The following is an 11,141-nucleotide window of genomic DNA, read 5'->3' as shown; positions in this document are numbered from 1 at the left end:
GTAGATGGCCAGGAGACCATGGGATGGCCTGGGGACCATGGGAAGTTACTGTGGCTCAGTAGAGACAATTCAGATTTGCCTCTATTCAGCTGTAGTAACGGAGATCATTCAAATTGGTCTCTACTCAGCTATAGTAACCAAAACAGCATGATACTGTTGTAAAAACAGACACATAGACCAATAGAACAGAATAGAGAACCCAGAAACAAATTCATACATCTAGAGTGAACTCATTTTTGACAAATGTGGCAAGAACATACATTGGGGAAAGGACATTCTCTTCAATAAATGGTGCTGAGAAAAGTGGATATCCCTATGCAGAAAAGTAAGAACCAGAACCCTATCTCTCACCATATACACAAGCCAAGACAATGTAGATTAAGGACTTAAAATCTAAGACCTCGAAGTATGAAACTACGAAAAGAAAACATTAGGAAAACTCTCCAGGATATTGGGCCAGGCAAAAATTTCTCGAGTAATACTCCATAAGCACAGGCAACCAAAATAAAAATAGACAAATGGGATCACATGAAGTTAAAAGGCTTCTGCATAGCAAAGGAAACAATCAACAGAGTGAAGAGACAATACACAGAATGGGAGAAAATATTTACAAACTGTGCATCTGACAAGGGATTAATAACGAGAATAAATAAGGGGCTCAGGCAACTCTCTAGGAAAAAAATCTAAAAATCCAATTAAAAAATAGGCAAAAGATGTGAATAGACTTTCTCAAAAGAAGACATACAAGTGCCAAACAGGTATATGAAAAGGTGCTCGATATCATTCATCATCAGAGAAATGCAAATCAATACCACAATGAGACATGATCTTACCCCTTTTGAATAAAACAAGTTAAAACAACAAATGCTGGTAATGATGTGGAGAAAAGGGAACCTTTGTACACTGTTGGTGGGAATGTAAATTAGTACAACCACTATGGAGAACAATTTGGAGTTTCCTCAAAAACTTACAATAGAACTACCATAGGATCCAGCAATCCCATGGCTAGGTATATATCCAAAAGAAAGAAAATCAGTGAGTCAAAGAGCTATCTGTAATCCCATGTTTATTACAGCACTATGCACAGCAACCAATAATTTGAAGCAATCTAAGTGCCCATCAACAGATGAATGGATTTTAAAAAATGTGGTACATGAACACAATGGAGTACTATTCAGCCATAAAAAAAGAATGAGATCCTGTCATTTGCAACAACATGGATGGAACTGGAGGTCATTATGTTAAGTGAAATGAGCAAGGCACAGAAAGACAAACTTTGTATTTTCTCATTTATCTGTGGGAGCTAAAAGTTAAAACAATTAAACTTCTGGAGATGGAGAGTAGAAGGATGGTTACTAGAGGCTGGGAAGGGTAGTGAGGGAATGGGGAAGTAGAGATGGTTAATGTATACAAAAATATAGTTAAATACGATGACTAGGATCTAGTATTTGATAGCACAACGGGGTGACTACAGTCAATATTAATTTATTGTACATTGAACAATAACTAAATGTATAATTGGATTGTTTGTTACACAAAGAAAGGATAAATGCTTAACATGAGAGACCCCATTTATGCTGATGTGATTCTTATACATTGTATGCCTCTATCAACATATCTCATGTACCCCACATATATATATATATATATATATACATATATATATATATACACCTACTATGTACCCACAAAAATTAAAAATATAAAAATTTAAAAATATGAAGATCCATTCCTACTTGGGTCCAGATGAATTATAGTTCTCGGTGAACCAAGAAACATCTATATAATTTATAGTCCATTTTGGCTCGCTTTGATAAAGAAAATGTTATTTTCATTCTTAAGAAAATACAGGCTGCATAGCATGATGCAATTGTTTATGGAGGCAGTAAACTGTTTCAGTCCTTACTTTAAAACAACAGCAGCTACAAAAAACTGGTCTCTAATCAGAAAGGTTATGTGTGGGAAGGGACCACCACTTGAGTTCAGAGGAAGGTTCATTTGCTAGGATTGTTGTAACCAAGTACCACAAACTGAGTGGCTTACATAACGGTAATGTGTCGTCTGAAAACTCTGGAGGCTACAAGTTCAAAATCAAGGTGTTGGTAGGATTGGTCCCTTCTTAGAAACGTGGTCTGTAGATGTATTACTGCAATCTCTGCCTTCATGTTCACATAGTGTTCTCTGTGTGTTTGTCTGTGTCCAGATTTCCCTTTTTTATAAGGACACCAGTCACATTGGTCACCCTACCCCTACATAACCTCGTCTTAACTAATTATGTCTGCAAAATCCTGTTTCCAAATAAAGGCACACTCTGAGTTGCTGAGGGTTAGAGCTGCAACATATGAATTATGAGGAGGGGAGACACAATTCAGCACACAACAGCAATGATAAACAATAGTGCCCCGTCCTTTCCAGTTACCTTGGGGATGATACTTTTTTCTCTATAAGATACAGAAATTATAGGCTTATTGATTAATCTCATATGTTTTTAGTACTAATTTAAATTTATATTTGGGGGTATATAGGGGATTAACAATATCTCCCAGCAAACTCCCTTTCTGTTGATCTCCCCCAGCTTGCTGTGACAGGGACGTTACTCTGGAAAGAGAGGTACCTTAGGCTTTACCTGTAACTGGGCACTGTCATGGCCGACTGTTATCTCACCCAGTCAGACCCTCCAACAAATGGTATTTTGTTTGTAGTAGCAGGAAGAAATGGAAGGAAAGAAGGAAGAACTGAGGGAAAGGAGAAAAGGGTCCCTTTTTTCCCACAAGTAGGAACATAATGCCAAAGTGCCCTTCCCCACTCAGTTCCGACTCACAGAGACGGCTGCAGCATCTCTGACCACAACTATGTAACACCTAAAACAAGGGAGCCTATTCTGAATACTGTGGTGATAATTAGAAATAAGGCATGGAATTTTCCAAGACATTCACATTGGCAAAATGATTCCGAGTGTGCTTTGTGTAAAAATAATATTTGCAAAACACATCTGTCTATTGAATATTATAGTCAAAACACGTGGCAAACATTTTCATGGTATTCCACCAGGGGGTGCTCCCCCCAATAGAAAGAAGCAAGAAAACTTGAAAATACGACTATTCGAACAGCCCCAAAGAAAACATTTGTTTCTGCCAAAATCGTGAAAACAAACATTTTTTTTTCTTTGGGAAACAAACATATTGGCTCATAAAATGAGGTTTGATAAAGAAAACAGCTTCCATAACATGTATATGTACATATTTTAAACTTGCCTGAAGGAAGATAAAACAGTGCATTGACTGATGATAGGTTTGATTATTTAGAAACTAAGAAATAGATTCCCAGAGAGAGTTCTCAGATCATTTCCAGCTTAAGAACTTTTAGAACGTTAAATGCAAATGAAGAGAGAGAAGCCAATTCTCCTGACCCCTGTAAAGCTCTTAAAAACATGCACTCCTCATAATATAGACAGCTGAAACCCCTTAGAAACTGTATAGGAGTTACTATGAAGAAGCAAGCATTCAAGGATCTGATATGGCCCAGACTTTATGAAGTGCCAGTTTGATAAGCCATGTATCTGAAGTCCTTCTCTTGAGAGTTTTTATGCAAATCACTAGAAGCCCTACTTTTAATTTGCCAAGAACTAAGTTGTATGGTGTGAAGCTCAAGGAATTTACTCGAGACTCAAATGTTTTGGAAGTTTTTTCTTTCAAATATACTTAGATTTTACATCATGAACCTTGTTGTTTTTATACAAATAACTTTTTTGTTATTTGAGGAATAAGATAACATTTTCTTGGCAAGATTACTACAGTCCCCCCAACAAGCTCTACCAAAGAAGATAATAGAACTTATTGAGCTTAAATGAATTATAGGAAAGTTCCTGAAAAGTCCAAGGTAAATGTGAAGAGAACCCAATTCTCTTAACCTCACCCAACCCAGCACTTGATTCTCCCTTGTTTCCTGGCTGTCATGCACACACTGGGAAAGGAAAAGGATGTCGTTATGGCTGAAGTAGCTTTGAGTTTCCTTTGCTCTTTATCCGCAAAATACATTGAATATTTCTCTCATTTCTCATAAGCCTGTTACATTTAATCCTACTGCTTATTGATATAAGAAAACTAAAACCGTCTCTACTTTTGCAAAAGCATATTTTACAATTTCCAGAGCATTCACAGCAGCCACAATGCCACAGTAGATTGCCTCAAAAAAAACAATGCTGATTTCTGTTTGGGGCACATTATTTCAGAAAACAACTCACCAGCAAGATAGCAATTCTACACAGCATCGTTTATATCATTATGTGGAAGATTATAACCCTAAAAAAATTCCCCAATCTGTTTCTTTATTGAATTCTGCTTTCTAAAATCAAGACAAACAAATAGGTATCTAAGAGAATTAGAGTGGTAAGAGTGTGAGGCATAATTCCATATTGCATGTGCATGATGCTGTGTTTTTTATAGCTCCTGCTTAAATAAGCTTGAAAATAAAGCCATGGATCGATGGCCTGAGATATATCATTACGGAGAATGCAACCCTGGGATTAAGTTAACCAGCCATTCTTCCATGCCCTGAACAAAGCTTGTCCTGGGAATCTCAGACATATGTTGTGGCCTGGTATGGTGCTTCTATTGCTTGCACCCTACTCTACGGGCTATATCACCATGAGTCAATGGGCTTGGCACAGAAAGGCACATTCCGGCTACAGACTGAGGAAGAAGAAAAACTTCACACAGAGAGAAGAAATGGCAGAAACTCTATTGCAGTAGGAAGAAAAATAGGAAGTAAGAGTTTTAAGTAATATTATATAGTCAACTAATGTTAATAACATCAACAGCTCTCTTTGAATGACAACTATGTACCAGGCTCCTTTTATACATTATTTTTGACCCTCATGTACCCTTTATAAGTATTCACTCCATTTTGACAGATGATGAGTGATGGCCTCAGGTTCTGTAACTTGTCGTAGAATCATGCAGCTAGTATGTGGCTGAATTTTATTTGAACCCAGGCTTCTCTGCCTTCGAAGCCCACGTCAAGTATGTGTTATGTGGCACCATCATACAATTTTATGTTTTCTTGCAAGAGCGACATTTCAATAAGTGGCTCAGTCACTTATTCTTTGTGTAACTCTAGGCAAGTTCACTTAACATCTCTTGGTTTTTGTTTTCTTATTTGTAAAATGGGGACAATAATATTACCTAGGGCATAGAGTTATGGTAAGAATTAGTGATTAAATATATGTGAAGCACTTTTGAGAGTGCTTAGAACACACTAAGCACTAAATAAAACTTAGCTATTATAGTAATACTATTGTTGAAATTGAACATTAGTGAAAAGAGCTTCCCAGAGAATACTGCCAAAAGGGGTAATCCGTCTGAATTATAAGCGTCCCGAGACCAGGCATAATCCTCTTGCGTATATGCTTATATGGTGAGGACAGTATAAAGACCTTGGGAGCACATCATTTACTCTAAACAGGCAGTTAACTGGATCGAGATAAAAAGAAATTTCAGGGATGCAACTCTGATCTTCCAGGAATTTGGCCAAGTGTGTGCTGAGGTTTATTAAATGTTTTACTAACACGTGAGTTCTTGCCTTTTTTTCTGGCAGGACCTAATATATAGGCATCTTTTATTCCGAACCTAGGCAAGGGGAAGGAGAAAACATCATGGCAAAATGGCGAGGAATTGTGAGGCAGAAGTTTCATGGTCAGCCAATAGAAAAGAAAGAAAAAAGAAAAAATGTTAGTACTATCATTTATTTATAATGTAAGTTTTGAGAAACTTCGCACAATTCGTGTTGAGAGAAAAACACCTACCCTCTGACTTATCCATCTTTACTGCCACCCTTGCTCCCTGAACTCTGGTTCTTTGTTTACTCAAAAGGCAACTGGCTTGACTAGCTTTCCTGATGTTTTCTTTTGAAAATAATAAAAGAAAAATAAAGCAAAAGCCATTCTCCCAAGGCGATATCAGGAAGTGTCACTTACCTATCGCCTTTCTTCCTTTCTCTCTGATGTTTAAGTGGTGATGCTCAGGACTGGTAATCCTCCAGGAAGTGACCCTGCCCTCAGGCCCTCTCCCCTACCTCAGGCAGCCTGACTCAGAAACTGTCCCCTAATCACCTCATCCTCAGTCACAGCTGAGCTCCCTGGTCACCTCTTTCCAGGACCCACAATTCAACCTTATCCTGCAGCAGCCATGACATTCTAGAAACCTCACACTCCTGCCTATGTGCGTGCCCTGCAATATATTTTGCTATCCCGTAAGGAGACCACACGCAGGCTTATCTCTGAGATGCTCTAAATCTAACTCAATCTGGTCAGGATTCCAGTCGTCCATCCTGACAGGTCTATAGCCCTGCAAGTGTGGATAAAAAACATAGACTGTCAGAACTGAGAGGATGTCTCTGTATCATGTTGTCTCAGAGTCTTAAATTTCAGATGAGGAAACAGATGCCCACATCACTGTTAGTGGATGACTCCAAACAAGAATCCAGGCTGAGAAACATGATGCACTGTTCTTTCCTCTGTGTTACATGATACGACTCCAGGTTAATACTCTCTGATTTGTTTTGATACCTAGGACATGTTGCTGTCTGATGTATCTCATTTTTAATCTCCAAATAATCACTGATTTTTCTCTCTCCTCAGTTTACCACTGGGTGGAAATTTATGTGGTCTAATTTCATAAATTCTAGGAAATTCCTGGTGAATATATTTCCAGGGAATGGCAAATTCTTGGGATTCCCGCCCCATTAAGAAAAATCAGTCTTTCTAATGTTCTTTACAAGCTTGATATTTGTAACTGCATGAACTATCATAGAAGTTTACATTTTAGGAATATAATCAAATAATAGAATAAGATGTTAATTACTTTTTATTAAATAACTTTAGAAGTCTAAATAATATCATCAGTAAATTTTTAGATTTGTTGGGAAACTGTGACGGTAAATTGTGTTCAGTTTCTCACAATGAAGTAATAGAGAAACCAAATATTCCTGGGTAGATACCCCAACCTCTAAATTTATAGATAATGATATGACAGTATATTTACTATATAATGTACTTATTTAAAATAGAACAATTAAAGAAAAACAACCATAGCTTCAAGTAATGGTTCCCACATTTTAGACTGCATGGGAATAACTAGAAAGATGCTGTTTAAACTCAGATTCTGTTCCCTGGTCTAGACCTACTAAATTATCATTATTGGTGGTGGGGCTCTGAAATCTGCATTTTAAACAACTATTGCATGTGATTCTGCTACATCAGGACTGCACTTCGATGAAATTTGGTTTAAGTATTTATTTGCTCAATGGCAAAGGTTTTCAAAGAAAACTAAATGTATATTCAACCATGCCTACATCAATTAATACCATTACAGATTTTTGTTTTAAAAATGCTAAAAATAGTATTCAAGTTCTTGCTTGAGAATTCTAAAATTTTTATTGGTCACAGAGTGCAGATTAAAGACTGAAGGGTTGAGGCTCAGACTATGACCAGATCAACTTGCCTCTGGAGGCTTAAATGTTTGCTGTGGTAGGGATGATAACGTTCTAAGACTGGGACATGCAGGCAGTGGGAATTGAGATGTCTACTTCCTTAGCCTGTGATCTGCTCCCCTTGACGTCTAGCTCTGTAACTGACTAGCACACGTTTACCTGCATAATTCACTCACATTGTGCTGCTGGATAGAGAATTGTGATCATCCTGTTAGTGGGGAACTCCAGCAGTGCTAGAGCCTAAATATACCTATCTCGTGCTATTCAATATAAACACAATACAATTTCACATATGTAATTTTAAATTTTCTAGAAGCCACATTTTTAAAGAAGAAGCAAAATGGGTGAAATGAATTTTATAAGATGTTTTAATTATGTATATAAACTATTATCCTTTCAACATGCAAGAAATGTGAATATTAATGAGATATTTTACATGTTTTTAGTAACAAGTCATCAAGAGCCAGTGTGTATTTTATACTGACAGCACAACTTAGTTTGGACTAGTCACAAATGCTACATAGCCACATGTGACTAGTAGCTACTATATTAACCAGCAAAGTGCTAAATGATTAAAATTAGCTTTAATAATTATTTTAGAAACACTGAACAAACACTGGTGCCAAATGCAACTTTGGGCATTAAAAATACATTGCTTATTAATCACTAATATAGAAAATTTCCTGCCAGATTACTGATGTTATTTTGGTGGCTCCCAATTGTGCTTCCATTTTATTTACATGAAGTTGTCCAAAACATACGCTAAAGACAATGGAAGGAAGAAAAGAAAGAAGGAAGGCAGGCCAGCCACTTAATTTGGAATAGTTTTTATTTATTTTTATTTGTTTATTTTTTTGAGATGGAGACTCGCTCTTGTCGCCAGGCTGGAGTGCAGTGGCACAATCTGGGCTCACTGCAGCCTCTGCCTCCCAGGTTCAAGCGATTCTCCTGCCTCAGCCTCCCAAGTAGCTAGGACTGCAGGCGTGTGACACCATGACCAGCTAACTTGTGTATTTTTAGTAGAGATGGGGTTTCACCATGTTGGCCAGGATGGTCTCCATCTCTTGACCTCGTGATCTGCCCACCTCGGCCTCTCAAAATGCTGGGATTACAGGTGTGAGCCACTGCCCCTGGCCTAGAATGGTTTTTAAATATCAAAGTGGCTTTCTTACTTCAGGTGGTAACTACATAAATCAATAAGCCTTTATGGGGCTTAATAGTTCTCGTTGAAAATCTTTGGTTCCTTTACTTATGTAAAACCATCAGAATCCCATGGGAATTGGCTTAAAAATTTTACAGTGGAGTCTGAACAGAGCAGCAAGAATACTGTTTTCCATGAAAGGGTGTTAAGATAGTAAGGAAAGGGCGATTTCTAGAGATCAGATTGCTAGAGAGCTAATCAGACTTTCCATGGGTTGAGACAGCAGGCAATGTATTGTGATGCTTCTCGGCTCATGGGACTAGCAGGGTGTGACAAGAACAGTTTGCCTCAGACATTATAGTTTCCTTTTGGATTTTAATAACAATAATAATAATAATGTTTATGTCTGCAGAAAAGAGCAAAAACTTAAATATTCTAGAATATTGACCCCAGCACACATGACCACTACTAATTGAAGAGTCTCCACTGGACTCATCTTAAGAAAATGCTGAGGAGTCATTTCAAATCTGCTCTTGGCTGCTGTTGTCCTAACAAAGGGAGCATGCCAGGGGGAATAATATGGAGGAAAAAAATACCTTGTATTTTCTCTTTGAGGAGGGAAGGGGTGGGAAATACAATGACTAAATACAGTACTTAGCCACTCCAGGACTGCTTTAGCTGCCTTTCATTGTTGTTTTACATTCTAGAGAGGAGTAATTTCAAAGAAATCAGATTCTAAACCATTAGCTCTCTTACAAATTAAAGCCATCACATGAATTGGACTAATTAGGAGTCCACTACAGCCTACATAATATAGGTTGTTTCACTTGGGTCCTATATAAGGTTATCAGCAGAACCCCCAACAGGGAGGATACCACAAAACTATTTTCTTCATTTGAAGAGGTTTTATCAGTAAAGAAATCTCACCTCTTCCCTGAAGATTTTCTACATTATTCCCACTTCATTCAAATTGCCTTTTAAATTTTATGACTTCAGTGACAATTTCATTTATGAATGAATGGCTTTGTGAAGGTTACTGACTAGCCTTGGTACTGCCCTAAACCACTCAAAACAACCATAATATCAACACTATAAAAAAAAAACTAATGTATTGTTCTCCCATATATGGGGAAAGAAATATGTCTTTCTGAGCATGTATAGTTTTAGCACATATTATGTGCCAGGCACAGTATGAGGTACCAGAAAGCAAAAATAAACCAAACAGGTACAAGATCTGTTCTGAGGTGCCTTACTGTGTATCTGGAGAGACAGGCATTAAACATAATGCCACAAAAAATATACATTACAACTGTCAAGAATTCATTCTACAAATCAAGTCATATCAAAGATCATAAATGAAGATTCCAATAGATAAGTGGACAAAGCAAACCAACTTACCACATGGAAATGCCCGGATTCACTGATAAACCAAATGAAAATTAAGAAATGAGATAAAATATATATACTTTTGCCTATTAAATTGAAAATAATTAAATATTCTTGAGAACCATCTATCATACCTTTCTGGATGCATTGTAATTTTGTACAACTCCTTTGCAAGTAATTTGGCAATATGTGAAAAAAAACCATAAACATTGTCACAGTCTAGAATAACTTCTGAGATTCTGTTCCAAAGAAGTAAATCCAAGCATGGGGAAGAAAATACAGACATGAAACCATCCAACAATTTTATAATTGTTGGAAATGAGAAATACTCTAAATGTCAAAAACTGATAAAAGGTTAAGTAAATGTGGAAAACGGTAATTATAAGAGCATAAGGCACTAGGATCAGGCAATGCTAGTTCAAATCCCAGCTCTGTTTTCCAAAACAATATCCTTGCCTATAAAGTGGTGATAATATACTTCTAAAGAAATGTGCCAAGATTTATGAAGTGCTTATGAAAAACATGATATATTTAGAAAGTCAATTTATAGAAGAATGCTCTCCCTCGTTGCCCCCTTAACTAGAATCAGTTCTTTCAGGACAGCTCCAAATACTGTATTTCATTTATATTGCAGAACATCAACAGCAGAAAAGTTAGGGACCAAAACACTCTAGAGCCTGGTGTAGGTGCTTTATTCCTGTTTTTGCTTTATTTTGTTTCATGTAAATAAAATATTCCTTAAACTTGTATCAGCTTAACCTATGCAGTACTTTACATACAAAGGAAAAATCTGACTCATGATGAACACCCCCTTACCCTTTTCCACAAAAAATAATGCATGAACCTGACATTTGGGTGAGAATTAGCAGAAATCAGAAATATTTGGAAAGTGTTTTCTTCTCTTTGCTCCCATTTGAATGATGGTCATATAGGAACAAAATTCTGGAACAGAACTTAACACTCTACAAGGTTGACTAGTCCATGCCTTCCTTGCTGCACTATTTCTTCCAATGTTTTGCTTTCATAACTGTACATTAGGATGACTTGCAGAAATTTTATATCAATGCCTCCAACCCTCCCACCCTACCCAGTCCTTAGAGATTTTGATTTCATTGGTCTACAATAG

This window comes from Symphalangus syndactylus, chromosome 21 (genome assembly GCF_028878055.3).
Source record: "Symphalangus syndactylus isolate Jambi chromosome 21, NHGRI_mSymSyn1-v2.1_pri, whole genome shotgun sequence".
NCBI lineage: Eukaryota > Metazoa > Chordata > Mammalia > Primates > Hylobatidae > Symphalangus > Symphalangus syndactylus.
The sequence above is the reverse complement of the archived record's forward strand: the minus strand, read 5'-3'. Positions refer to the sequence as shown.